The sequence below is a fragment of the Bacillus rossius genome, chromosome 13 (genome assembly GCF_032445375.1).
Source record: "Bacillus rossius redtenbacheri isolate Brsri chromosome 13, Brsri_v3, whole genome shotgun sequence".
Classification (NCBI taxonomy): domain Eukaryota; kingdom Metazoa; phylum Arthropoda; class Insecta; order Phasmatodea; family Bacillidae; genus Bacillus; species Bacillus rossius.
This window is the reverse complement of record NC_086340.1, coordinates 15,597,383-15,612,170: the sequence shown is the minus strand read 5'-3', so window position 1 is coordinate 15,612,170 and position 14,788 is coordinate 15,597,383. Positions and strand designations below refer to the sequence as shown.

Below are 14,788 nucleotides of genomic sequence, written 5' to 3'. Positions count from 1 at the left end.
AACCGCATATTTTTGCCGGCGATAAATCGTATAACGTAGAGACCGGAAAAATTCGCGAATTCATTTCTCGACAGCCTGAAATTCAAATAGTTATACCTCAGTGCTGCCTCTGCTATTGGCTCACAACTCACCTTGACGACTCTGGGCCAATGAGAAACACCCAACCAAAGCTTTATCGAATCACAGGCTGCTACGCTGGAACGTCTCACAAGACAGCAGCCAATGAGTGGGTGGCATTTGACCGAGTGTACGTAGAACTATGGAGTTCATCCTAGAGGTCATTGAACCCGCGATTTTTTCCGGTCCCTACGTATAAGAGACGATGATTAGTAGGGGCATGCATCTTTCGCGAAAAGATTCCGAGACTAGCTGAAATTCAAACAATCACTATAGCATCTTCTTGTGTTTCGTGATTAGGTGAGCTTCATTCAGGTACACGTCTACTGCCGAGAGACACCAATCACAGTAATTCAGCGCGGAAACAAACGCGTCCTGAGTGGCTCGGTCAAACAAGGCAACGACTTATCTCGCTGACGGCCGCCGATCACAAGGAGGAAACAGTTTTTGCGGGTATACATTGTTGCAGTCTAACTTGCGTTCAATTTTTTTTCGCGAAAAAATGCCTTCCCCTAATGATTAGTCGTGACCGGGAAACAAACTAGCGGATTCATTCAAGCTGCTTCAGTGGTTGTATCACAGTTTACCCTTTAAGTACTCTGAACCAGTGAAAAAAACCTCGACAAAAAAGAAGAATCGAATCACAAGTCTCACGAGTGAATTGCCAATGAAAAATTGTAATTTGCCCGAGCACGCACAGGATTGTGGAATCTACCCTAGAGGTCGTTGAAACCGCAAATTTGTCCAGTCCATAATGATTAGGATACCAGATAGCTTTTTTTATGTTGCCTAGCTAGACTGGCCAAACGTATGTGCAATCAAGTCTGTGGCTTTTATTTCATTGGCTGCTGCCACATTTCGCATTTCTTTCCGGATCGCAAACTATTGGGCCACGTGTTTTCATGGGTATTTTTCATTTGTAGGAGACCCGGAAATTTCGCGGATTTGTTTGGCGTCAACAAAATTTCACAGTTATACGTATACTCTACAAACACACACACGCACATCACATATGCTTTCACATATGATAGAGACAGGAAAAAAAAATAGTGGGTTAAATTCGAGATATGCTGGAATCAAAACACGTTTACCTATGTGCTGCTTCGTGGTTGGACAACAGTATTATCTGGAGGAATCAAAGCCAATGGAAAAAAAAAGTATGAAATTCCAGGCTTCCCAGTTGACAGATCTGACGTGTCAGTAGCCAGATTTTTTCCCGAGTACATAGAGGATCGTGGAGTTTGTCTTGGAGGTCATCGGAACTGCGAATTTTTTTCGGTCCCTACCTTTAATGGCTTATTTCTAGGAACTGTAGAAATTCCTAGTTTCAGTTACCTCTAGGATGAACGCCATTATCCTATATGTACTGGGGGAAAATTACACCTTCCCATTGGCTTCTGACTCTTGAGAACAGTTAACTAGGAGGCTCGTGATTCTTTACTTCTTTCGTTAAGGATTTTTCACTGACTCAGAGTCTTTCAGGTAAACTGTGGTCCAATACGGAAGCAGCAAAAAGTTAAATGCATTTGGATTCCAGCCTATCGTGAAAAGAAACCGATCTCTACTTATTTCTCACTGAAGAACCCTCCCTTCGTTGTAGTGGGTCGATGCGATTTGGTCATTGTAGTGTTAGCTGTAGTTGTACCAGCCAACTGTCGTAGAGGGGTGTTGTCAAATGGTTGTGATGATTTAAAAAAACAAATGAAAAGGTATGAATGTTTGCAGTTCACCTTGCTAGCAAAATAAACAGTGAAATTTCCGGGTCTCTATATATGATGAATATGTCACCCGCTAAGATCGTGTTATTTTCTGGTGCGAGGCTAAAATTCACGGAAGTGTGAGTAATCAATTCTTTTATTTTTTTTTCATTTTACATTTCCACATTTCACATTAACACCGGGTCGTCCTAGACTATGTCAGATGTTTGCCTGGCTGTTTTTCATTGGCTTATAGTCCTACAGGTCACACTGTCAAATTTTCGCTTCCGACAATTTTCAATATGTTGTGTCAAAGTTGAAGGATTATGACGTCACGTAAAAACGTCACTTGCGCAGCCATGTTTGTTTGACAAATTGGATGACTTGAGTTTCCTTCAAATATTTTGAGAATAGGACGGGTTCTAAAATAAGTTAAATGTTGGATACAATCTGCTAATCAAAATCTTGCTTAGCGAAAACTCAAATGACACCCGTTTCCGTCTCAACGATTCTTTAAAATGTCGAAGAGCACATGGCCTGTTAAAGAGGTTAAAAAATTTAAATAACTAAAATAATGTTAATATTAATGTAGTACGCGAAAACATTTTATTCGTAAAAATGATTTTTTTTTAATTTTTCATTATTATCTGAAAATTTATTTTATTTTGTAACGAATATTATTGTGATTTAAATTTATTCATATTATTTTTTTTAAATCCACAAACACAATAACAAGACCAAAATTGAATTAATATTTGAGGTTATCTGTCAAAATATATTTGATGGAGAAAATTGGATGCTATTTCCATCCAATACTTCACCTCCAACCCTATTGTCAAATATATATTGGAGACAAATATTCGACAGTGTGACAGATCCTGTACTGGCTGTGAACGGCGAAATAAGCTCATGCCCCATTTAACTCGATCAGTAAGGAAACAAATGCGGCAATACAGATCGTCCGTGATTCGACTTTAAAAAAAAAATTATCTACGCCTGTTCTGGCCCATTACAAAAAGGAATCCGCGAATTTTTCCGGCCTTTAGCGATAAAATGTTTTCTCTAAAAATGGTTCTGGACAAACTAAAATTTTTTTTTTTTTAATTGGTGTTTCGTGTCTTTCGATTAGGCACAGAGAGTCACGTGACCTCCAAGATGGCGGCGGGCTCGGAGTTACTAGGATAGACATACTCGTGGCTCATAACTAGAGACCGGAAAATTTCGCGAATTCATTTCGCGATAGGCTAAAATACAAATCGTTATACCTCAGTGTTGTCTCTACTATTGATTCACAACTCACATGGATGACTCTGGGCCAATGAGAAACACCCAACCAAAGCTTTATCGAATCACAGTTTGCTACGCTGGAACGTCTCGCAAGACAGCAGCCAATGAGTGGGTGGCATTTGACCGAGTGTACCTAGAACTATGGAGTTCATCCTAGAGGTCATTGAACCCGCGAATTTTTCCGGTCCCTACCTATAAGGGACTGGCCGTGTCCCGCCGTGCACTGGGAATGTGGATAGGGCATACAGGTGCAGGGGCGTGCCTAGGGGGGGGGGGGGGGGGGCGGGATGAGCGGGACCGGACCCCCCCCTCCCCAGGGCTAAAAGTATTTTAATATTAAATTCATAAAATGAAAAAAAATATTTAGTATGATATTAAAATAAATTCAATGACACAAGCATAAATGTTTAATTAAATTTAGTTCACTTTCCATTTTAGATAGCCTAAATCAGCAATATTGAACACGTATTTTTCAAAATTTTCCCGGGGGAGGACCCCCCGGAAAGGCCCTAGCCTTCTGCCTGACCCCCCCCCCCCCCCCCCCCACCACCACCCAGAGCATAATCCTGGCACGCCACTGTACAGGTGTAGCATTTTCAACACCTAAGCCTTTAATTCTGTTTCTTGGAATACCGGGGCTTTTATCTTCCTCGCTCCTTGCCTGCACCCCTGAGCGCTCGTCCGCCTCGCCTGGAAGCTTCCTGTCTCCTTCCCTTCCCCTCGTCTAGGCCCCTTGGCGAGCTGCCTATGTCTCGAGTCGCATTTTTAGCCTCCGGCGGCGACGATGCTACATCCCTCTTCCCCCCACGTTATTATTTTTAAGAAATTTCTATGTCTAGTATTTAATGGTATGTCCGAGGACTGGAGTCGGTGTGAGGTGCCTGGTGCCCGTCCGCCATCTTGGATTCTAATGTCACGACGGCCATCTTGGATGACCTTTAACCTTGACCTTGACCTTCAAAATTTGCAAAAAAAAAGGCCAAAATTGATTAAAATTCTTCAAATTTTGCTCAAAACTTCGCCAAAATCTGCCAAGATTTCCAGTTTTTATTTTTGGTGGAGTTTGGGGGGGGGGGGGGGGGGGGGGGCCGCCCCCGCCAAAAAATCTCAAAACACAAAAAAAAAAAAACAGCTTCTGCCAGCTTGTGAACTTTTCCTTTGTTCAGCAAGGATAGAGTTCTAGCCCAAGCCGGCTTTTTTTGTATTTTTTAAATTTTTTAAATTAATTTTTTTAATTTTATAATTTATTTTTTTAATCTTTAATTTTGTAATTAATATTTCTGGATAATTGATCTTTATTTAGGAAAACATACGATGGTTTTCTCCGGGTGCTCCTGGTGATTCCTGTCAATATATTGTTGGTTTTTCTCCGGGTGCTCCAGGATATTTCTGACAAGAATTTTGTTGGTGTTCCCGTGTGCTCCTGATTATTCATGGCAAGACTTCTACTGATACTCTCCGAGTGTTTCTGGTTTATACTGAGAAATAATCCCTGCAAGTAATTTTTTTCATAAAGAGATAAGTAAGTTCATTCAGAGTTTCGTTTCCTTAGTGAATTCCTGTTACCAAATCAGTAATTATATATATATATATATATATATATATATATATATATATATATATATAAGTAGTATACGAATGTATGTTCTGGAACATGGCTTCTGGCTGTGGTGCCTGTGGTGACACCCGCCATCTTGGATTGTGACGTCACGGCGGCCATCTTGGATGACCTTGACCTTGACCTTTGACCTTGACCTTTAATTTGATCCTCAAAAATCGCCAAAATCCGCCAAAATTGGGCAAAAATTGTCCAAAATTCCTCAAAATTCGCCAAAATTTCCATTTCTGTGGAAAAAAATTCCGCCAAAAAATCTCAAAAAATTCCACAATTCAAAAATCAGGATTTCGAAAATCCTCAAAAGTCGTTTTACCCTAGAAAGAACCCAAATTCCTAAAAGCGGCTGAAAATTCCTAAAACTGGCTTAAGCATCCTTAACTCAAGCCTCAGTTAAGCCATTTATAGGATTATGACGTCACCGTTGCATTTTCCGTTACGCCCGCCATCTTTAACTTTTTTATTTATTATTCGATTTTAATGAAATTTTTTTAAAAATTATAAAAAAATTAAATTAATAAAATTTTAATATATTTTTTTTTAAAAATTGTACTTTTTAGACACGGAGTTAGGAGTCCTCGGTTCGAACCCGACGAGGGCAAAAAAAATTAAAAATGGCGACCGATCCTTCCTCACAGTGGCTGCAGGCAGACTGACTCCCAACACTTTTTTTTTTTCAAAGCATATATAACGTCACCTAGTATGACGTCATGTCCGCCATCTTGTCTTCATTGCTGGAGACCACCATCTTGTTTTCATCGGCGAGAGTGCGCTGATGCCATGTTAGTTTAATTCGTACCCGCCAGAGTGCAGTAATCATTTATTATTGCTGTGACACCCACCATCTTGAAATTTGGACGCCATCTTGGAATTTTGTAATTATTTAGCTAGAAATTCGGGAAAAATTCCAAAATTCATTAAATAAATCACTCATTAATTTACATATTGATTCGATCGATTCCTGTCCTTGGTTTGATACCCGCTCGATGCAATAATGTTTAATTTTATGTAAAAAAAATAATAATTTCAATAAACCACGTTCAACATTATTAAAGAGACTTTAAATCATCTACTACCATCATCCTATCAGACATCAAGACCACCATATTGTAAATTCGTAATTTTAATGCTACAGATTCGGATAAAGTTCAAAATTCATTAAATAAATTTGTAATCTAAATGATGATTGATTAGATCGACTTAGGTCCTTGGTTCGATCCCTGGCCGATACAAAACAACTTTAATTTAAAAAAATACTAAAAAAGTGTTAGGTTTGAGAAAATAAAAACACCACAAGTTCTTTTAAAAAAATTTTATTACATAAATTCAATACACTACTACAAGTACAAAAAAAAACACTGACAAATTACTAAAGCCTTTTGGATTCCTCGATTCAAACAGTCTTCTTATTGTACGGACTAAGCCTTTTACATGACTTTAAATGTCTATCCGATCCGGTCATCAACGCAGCCAGAGACGGACTGAAGTTCATATCACTTATATAGTCTCATTAGCCGGTACAACACATGAGTCAAATCAATAACCATGTTCATTATACGTCTCGGAGCATTTTTTATAATGACGATGTAAGCTATCGAGACGTGAAATTAGTTTATTGCACTTATTGCACTGAAATTGTATTCTTTGAACATTATAAGAACAACCGCTTCTTTCATGTCTGCGAGCATTTGAGGTGATAGTAAATGATACACCACAGTATTTGCACTGATGCGAAGTACGCTCTTCATTTATTGAAGTATTCAATGCTGATGAAACTTCAGCTAATGGTGGAACAGTACATATCGAAGTCTCCTCCAGTGTTGTCAGAGACGTTGCCAACGGGATCTGCTCCAACATCGTCGGCGCCGACGTCATGGTTCCCGTAGTCGATGGTACATCCTCCATCGAGTACGACGTTAAAGTCGGCAAAGATGCCATCGAAGTCTCAAGAACAAGCAATTACACGTCTTATGCACCAGAAGAAACAAACTAGATGATCCGTACACCGTCGACGTCAGTAACAAAACTGAGCGTCCTGCTGTCTAGGACTCGCTTATATACATGCACCGTATGGAATAATACGATAGTCAAACCAAGAACATTTTACTAAAATACTAGAGTCAAAACAACATTAAAAAAATAGAAGCACCATCAAAAAAAAAGGAAGCACACTTGGAAGCACCTTCAAAAAAGGAAAAAAAAAAAAAAAATTGGAAGCACCATCAAAAAAAAAAAGGAAGCACACTTGGAAGCACCTTCAAAAAAGGAAAAAAAAATTGGAAGCACCGACTACGAAAAGGCAGCACATTTGGCAGCACCGACAACGAAAAGGCAGCACATTTGGAAGCATCGACAACGCAAAGGCAGCACATTTGGAAGCACCGACTACGAAAAAGCAGCACATTTGGAAGCACCGCCTACGAAAAGGCAGCACATTTGGAAGCACCGACAACGAAAAGGCAGCACATTTGGAAGCACCGACAACGAAAAGGCAGCACATTTGGAAGCACCGACTACGAAAAGGCAGCACATTTGGAAGCACCGACTACGAAAAGGCAGCACATTTGGAAGCACCGACAACGAAAAGGCAGCACATTTGGCAGCACCGACAACGAAAAGGCAGCACATTTGGCAGCACCGACAACGAAAAGGCAGCACATTTGGAAGCACCGACAACGAAAAGGCAGCACAGTTGGAAGCACCGACAACGCAAAGGCAGCACATTTGGAAGCACCGACTACGAAAAGGCATCACATTTGGAAGCACCGCCTACGAAAAGGCAGCACATTTGGAAGCTCCGACAACGAAAAGGCAGCACATTTGGAAGCACCGACAACGAAAAGGCAGCACATTTGGAAGCACCGACTACGAAAAGGCAGCACATTTGGAAGCACCGACAACGAAAAGGCAGCACATTTGGAAGCACCGACAACGAAAAGGCAGCACATTTGGAAGCACCATCATCGAAAAGGCAGCACATTTGGAAGCACCGACAACGAAAAGGCAGCACATTTGGAAGCACCGACAACGAAAAGGCAGCACATTTGGAAGCACCATCATCGAAAAGGCAGCACATTTGGAAGCTCCATCAACAAAAAAAAAAGGCAACAAGGAAGCACAAGTTACGAGATCTAAGTCTTAGAAATCAGAATACAAGAAATAAAAACATTAAATTCTTATAATTTAAATTGTTTATTTTATTGCTTTACATTATACCAATGCAAGTAAAACAAGCCATTATTGTATGTAGCCAGCATTCCTCAGTTCCTTGAGTATGAAGGATATTTCTTTGATGCACGAATAGTTTCCTGCACAAAGCGAACCATGTAGAAGTCTTAGCCGGTCAACCAATATGTTTGGATCTTTCCATGATGTGTAATCAATCTCTTCTACCACCATCTTCCTTGCACCTTTATAAATATTATGATCTCTGGTGTCTTCCATTTTACCACCAACCTCAGGGTAACTTTCATGTTTGAGACGGTGATCATCACAAGCTTGATCAGATTTATTTAATATATCACGTCGTTTCCACCGTTTCGGTCTCAGGACACCGCCACATTCTTCGATCTTGGCAGCTTTAGGTGCTTCATCATAGTCTATGTCTTTGTCATCAGCCTCAGAGTCACTGTAACAATCACCGTAGAAGGAATCGTCTTCACCCAATTTTCCGTAATATTTCGATGTTGATGATGTTGAAGCGTCTTCATCGTCTTCATGCTTCCTTTTTAGGAGTCCATCATTTTTACAAAGTAGGAAAGATCTACTTGAATTCGGCTGGAATATATTCTCACTTTTCACGTTAAGGATTCTTCCATTGTCTTCATTCTTCCGTAAATCATCAACCTCCTTCAATTTAAGTTCTTTGTCGAGATCGGAAGAGCCAAGAAAATTATTGTGGTAATGCAGATCACTCTTCCTTAGGATGGTAGATTCATCGTTGTCCTCTAGCTTGTACGCAGGCTTGGCGCTACAAGTTCTTCCATGTCTTTTTAGGCTCTCTCTCCGCGTAAACGACTTGCTACATCGAACACAACTTATCATATTGCGCAGTGGATTTTTAACACAGTCATTCTTCTCGTGTTGTCTTTTATTCTTTCTCAAGATAAAATCTTTACTGCAAAACTTACACCTATGTTCTTTCGATACAGCGTCAGATCCCAAATCAGAATTCATATTAGTTACTGAGACTAATGCCAGATACCAATTGAGTGTTTTAAATTAGATTCAATACTTAAATAGAAATTTTTTCATATTTCATCAGCGAGAATTAATATATCTCCTGCAAAAGTACTTTATGCATGTAGTTCTGCTTTTCAACAACAGATGTCGCCACATGTTGCTTGCAGGTAAATAATATTTAGTTATTTTATGCGGGATGCGGGATGCTCACTAACGATCGCAAAAGAAGGATGGCTTCGCTAGACTCCAAGGAAAAGGAAGTTCGTCTTGCATGTTGGTGCTCCACAGATGTCTCATGGCATAATATTAATTTGACTGAGTAATGATATGTGTTAATTCCACCTTATAAAAATATTACAAGTTTTGATTTAGTAGCAGAAATTATCGAATTAAATGTAACTCCAAATAAAATGACATGTCTCATTAGACAAAAAAAAAATCCATGCAGAGAGCGGTTTCTCAGAATAGTCAGAAACACTTGAAGAAACCACAGGAATGATTGCAAGAACACGAGAAAACCATCTAAATATTGACAAGAATATTCAGGAGCACACGGAGATAACCACCATAATATTGACAAGAATAATCGGAAGCACACGGAGAAAACCGCCACAAGTTTTCTTTGTTATCATAAAATTACAGAAAAAAATCAAAAATAAAAAAAAACACAACAAATTCAAAAACTGATTATGCTAGCTTGTGAACTTCTCATTGTTGAGCAAAGATAGAGTTCTAGTCCAAGCCAGAATCAGTTTTTGAATTTGTTGTGTTTTTTTTTATTTTTTATTTTTTTCTGTAATTTTATGATAACAAAGAAAACTTGTGGCGGTTTTCTCCGTGTGCTTCCGATTATTCTTGTCAATATTATGGTGGTTATCTCCGTGTGCTCCTGAATATTCTTGTCAATATTTAGATGGTTTTCTCGTGTTCTTGCAATCATTCCTGTGGTTTCTTCAAGTGTTTCTGACTATTCTGAGAAACCGCTCTCTGCATGGATTTTTTTTTGTCTAATGAGACATGTCATTTTATTTGGAGTTACATTTAATTCGATAATTTCTGCTACTAAATCAAAACTTGTAATATTTTTATAAGGTGGAATTAACACATATCATTACTCAGTCAAATTAATATTATGCCATGAGACATCTGTGGAGCACCAACATGCAAGACGAACTTCCTTTTCCTTGGAGTCTAGCGAAGCCATCCTTCTTTTGCGATCGTTAGTGAGCATCCCGCATCCCGCATAAAATAACTAAATATTATTTACCTGCAAGCAACATGTGGCGACATCTGTTGTTGAAAAGCAGAACTACATGCATAAAGTACTTTTGCAGGAGATATATTAATTCTCGCTGATGAAATATGAAAAAATTTCTATTTAAGTATTGAATCTAATTTAAAACACTCAATTGGTATCTGGCATTAGTCTCAGTAACTAATATGAATTCTGATTTGGGATCTGACGCTGTATCGAAAGAACATAGGTGTAAGTTTTGCAGTAAAGATTTTATCTTGAGAAAGAATAAAAGACAACACGAGAAGAATGACTGTGTTAAAAATCCACTGCGCAATATGATAAGTTGTGTTCGATGTAGCAAGTCGTTTACGCGGAGAGAGAGCCTAAAAAGACATGGAAGAACTTGTAGCGCCAAGCCTGCGTACAAGCTAGAGGACAACGATGAATCTACCATCCTAAGGAAGAGTGATCTGCATTACCACAATAATTTTCTTGGCTCTTCCGATCTCGACAAAGAACTTAAATTGAAGGAGGTTGATGATTTACGGAAGAATGAAGACAATGGAAGAATCCTTAACGTGAAAAGTGAGAATATATTCCAGCCGAATTCAAGTAGATCTTTCCTACTTTGTAAAAATGATGGACTCCTAAAAAGGAAGCATGAAGACGATGAAGACGCTTCAACATCATCAACATCGAAATATTACGGAAAATTGGGTGAAGACGATTCCTTCTACGGTGATTGTTACAGTGACTCTGAGGCTGATGACAAAGACATAGACTATGATGAAGCACCTAAAGCTGCCAAGATCGAAGAATGTGGCGGTGTCCTGAGACCGAAACGGTGGAAACGACGTGATATATTAAATAAATCTGATCAAGCTTGTGATGATCACCGTCTCAAACATGAAAGTTACCCTGAGGTTGGTGGTAAAATGGAAGACACCAGAGATCATAATATTTATAAAGGTGCAAGGAAGATGGTGGTAGAAGAGATTGATTACACATCATGGAAAGATCCAAACATATTGGTTGACCGGCTAAGACTTCTACATGGTTCGCTTTGTGCAGGAAACTATTCTTGCATCAAAGAAATATCCTTCATACTCAAGGAACTGAGGAATGCTGGCTACATACAATAATGGCTTGTTTTACTTGCATTTGTATAATGTAAAGCAATAAAATAAACAATTTAAATTATAAGAATTTAATGTTTTTATTTCTTGTATTCTGATTTCTAAGACTTAGATCTCGTAACTTGTGCTTCCTTGTTGCCTTTTTTTTTTGTTGATGGAGCTTCCAAATGTGCTGCCTTTTCGATTATGGTGCTTCCAAATGTGCTGCCTTTTCGTTGTCGGTGCTTCCAAATGTGCTGCCTTTTCGTTGTCGGTGCTTCCAAATGTGCTGCCTTTTCGATGATGGTGCTTCCAAATGTGCTGCCTTTTCGTTGTCGGTGCTTCCAAATGTGCTGCCTTTTCGTTGTCGGTGCTTCCAAATGTGCTGCCTTTTCGTAGTCGGTGCTTCCAAATGTGCTGCCTTTTCGTTGTCGGAGCTTCCAAATGTGCTGCCTTTTCGTAGGCGGTGCTTCCAAATGTGATGCCTTTTCGTAGTCGGTGCTTCCAAATGTGCTGCCTTTGCGTTGTCGGTGCTTCCAACTGTGCTGCCTTTTCGTTGTCGGTGCTTCCAAATGTGCTGCCTTTTCGTTGTCGGTGCTGCCAAATGTGCTGCCTTTTCGTTGTCGGTGCTGCCAAATGTGCTGCCTTTTCGTTGTCGGTGCTGCCAAATGTGCTGCCTTTTCGTTGTCGGTGCTTCCAAATGTGCTGCCTTTTCGTAGTCGGTGCTTCCAAATGTGCTGCCTTTTCGTTGTCGGTGCTTCCAAATGTGCTGCCTTTTCGTTGTCGGTGCTTCCAAATGTGCTGCCTTTTCGTAGGCGGTGCTTCCAAATGTGCTGCTTTTTCGTAGTCGATGCTTCCAAATGTGCTGCCTTTGCGTTGTCGATGCTTCCAAATGTGCTGCCTTTTCGTTGTCGGTGCTTCCAATTTTTTTTTTCCTTTTTTGAAGGTGCTTCCAAGTGTGCTTCCTTTTTTTTTTTGATGGTGCTTCCAATTTTTTTTTTTTCCTTTTTTGAAGGTGCGTCCAAGTGTGCTTCCTTTTTTTTTGATGGTGCTTCTATTTTTTTAATGTTGTTTTGACTCTAGTATTTTAGTAAAATGTTCTTGGTTTGACTATCGTATTATTCCATACGGTGCATGTATATAAGCGAGTCCTAGACAGCAGGACGCTCAGTTTTGTTACTGACGTCGACGGTGTACGGATCATCTAGTTTGTTTCTTCTGGTGCATAAGACGTGTAATTGCTTGTTCTTGAGACTTCGATGGCATCTTTGCCGACTTTAACGTCGTACTCGATGGAGGATGTACCATCGACTACGGGAACCATGACGTCGGCGCCGACGATGTTGGAGCAGATCCCGTTGGCAACGTCTCTGACAACACTGGAGGAGACTTCGATATGTACTGTTCCACCATTAGCTGAAGTTTCATCAGCATTGAATACTTCAATAAATGAAGAGCGTACTTCGCATCAGTGCAAATACTGTGGTGTATCATTTACTATCACCTCAAATGCTCGCAGACATGAAAGAAGCGGTTGTTCTTATAATGTTCAAAGAATACAATTTCAGTGCAATAAGTGCAATAAACTAATTTCACGTCTCGATAGCTTACATCGTCATTATAAAAAATGCTCCGAGACGTATAATGAACATGGTTATTGATTTGACTCATGTGTTGTACCGGCTAATGAGACTATATAAGTGATATGAACTTCAGTCCGTCTCTGGCTGCGTTGATGACCGGATCGGATAGACATTTAAAGTCATGTAAAAGGCTTAGTCCGTACAATAAGAAGACTGTTTGAATCGAGGAATCCAAAAGGCTTTAGTAATTTGTCAGTGTTTTTTTTTTGTACTTGTAGTAGTGTATTGAATTTATGTAATAAAATTTTTTTAAAAGAACTTGTGGTGTTTTTATTTTCTCAAACCTAACACTTTTTTAGTATTTTTTTAAATTAAAGTTGTTTTGTATCGGCCAGGGATCGAACCAAGGACCTAAGTCGATCTAATCAATCATCATTTAGATTACAAATTTATTTAATGAATTTTGAACTTTATCCGAATCTCTAGCATTAAAATTACGAATTTACAATATGGTGGTCTTGATGTCTGATAGGATGATGGTAGTAGATGATTTAAAGTCTCTTTAATAATGTTGAACGTGGTTTATTGAAATTATTATTTTTTTTTACATAAAATTAAACATTATTGCATCGATCGGGTATCAAACCAAGGACAGGAATCGATCGAATCAATATGTAAATTAATGAGCGATTTATTTAATGAATTTTGGAATTTTTCCCGAATTTCTAGCTAAATAATTACAAAATTCCAAGATGGCGTCCAAATTTCAAGATGGTGGGTGTCACAGCAATAATAAATGATTACTGCACTCTGGCGGGTACGAATTAAACTAACATGGCATCAGCGCACTCTCGCCGATGAAAACAAGATGGTGGTCTCCAGCAATGAAGACAAGATGGCGGACATGACGTCATACTAGGTGACGTTATATATGCTTTGAAAAAAAAAAAGTGTTGGGAGTCAGTCTGCCTGCAGCCACTGTGAGGAAGGATCGGTCGCCATTTTTAATTTTTTTTGCCCTCGTCGGCTTCGAACCGAGGACTCCGAACTCCGTGTCTAAAAAGTACAATTTTTAAAAAAAAAATATATTAAAATTTTATTAATTTAATTTTTTTATAATTTTTAAAAAAATTTCATTAAAATCGAATAATAAATAAAAAAGTTAAAGATGGCGGGCGTAACGGAAAATGCAACGGTGACGTCATAATCCTATAAATGGCTTAACTGAGGCTTGAGTTAAGGATGCTTAAGCCAGTTTTAGGAATTTTCAGCCGCTGGGATTTTTAAGGACTAAAAACGGGAATTTTTCCCTCGAAACGGGAAATTTTTCCCTCGAAAAGAGAAATTTTTAATTTGTGGAATTTTTTGAGATTTTTTGGCGGAATTTTTTTTCACAAAAATGGAAATTTTGGCGAATTTTGAGGAATTTTGGGCAAATTTTGCCCAATTTTGGCGGATTTTGGCGATTTTTGATGATCAAATTAAAGGTCAAGGTCAAAGGTCAAGGTCAAGGTCATCCAAGATGGCCGCCGTGACGTCACAATCCAAGATGGCGGGTGTCACCACAGGCACCACAGCCAGAAGCCATGTTCCAGAACATACATTCGTATACTACTTATATATATATATATATATATAAAATTTTGTGAATTTCATACAAAAGATACCTATTCATTACCAGACGATTGCTGTGTCTTAAAACAACTGAGAAACACTATCATGACTATCATGCGAGACGAACTTCCTTCTCCTTGATGTCTAGCGAAGCCCTCCTTCTCTTGTGATCGAGAGAGAGCATCCCACATCCCACATAAAAAATTTATAATAATTATCACTACGCAACACATAGCTCCATCTATTGTTGAAAAGCGGAACTACTAGCGACAAGTTTCTTGTGTGAGATAAATAACTCTCTCTGTTCCAATTTAAAACTCTCATTTTGCATCTGCCATTAG

At 39.0% G+C, this 14,788-nt stretch overlaps 1 protein-coding gene across 2 annotated transcripts in view; it reads left to right on the top strand.

Moving 5' to 3' along the window:
* LOC134538266 (titin) overlaps positions 1-14,788 on the top strand; it is a 381,555-nt gene that overhangs the window by 82,479 nt on the left and 284,288 nt on the right. The gene's annotated exons all lie outside the window — the stretch shown is intronic.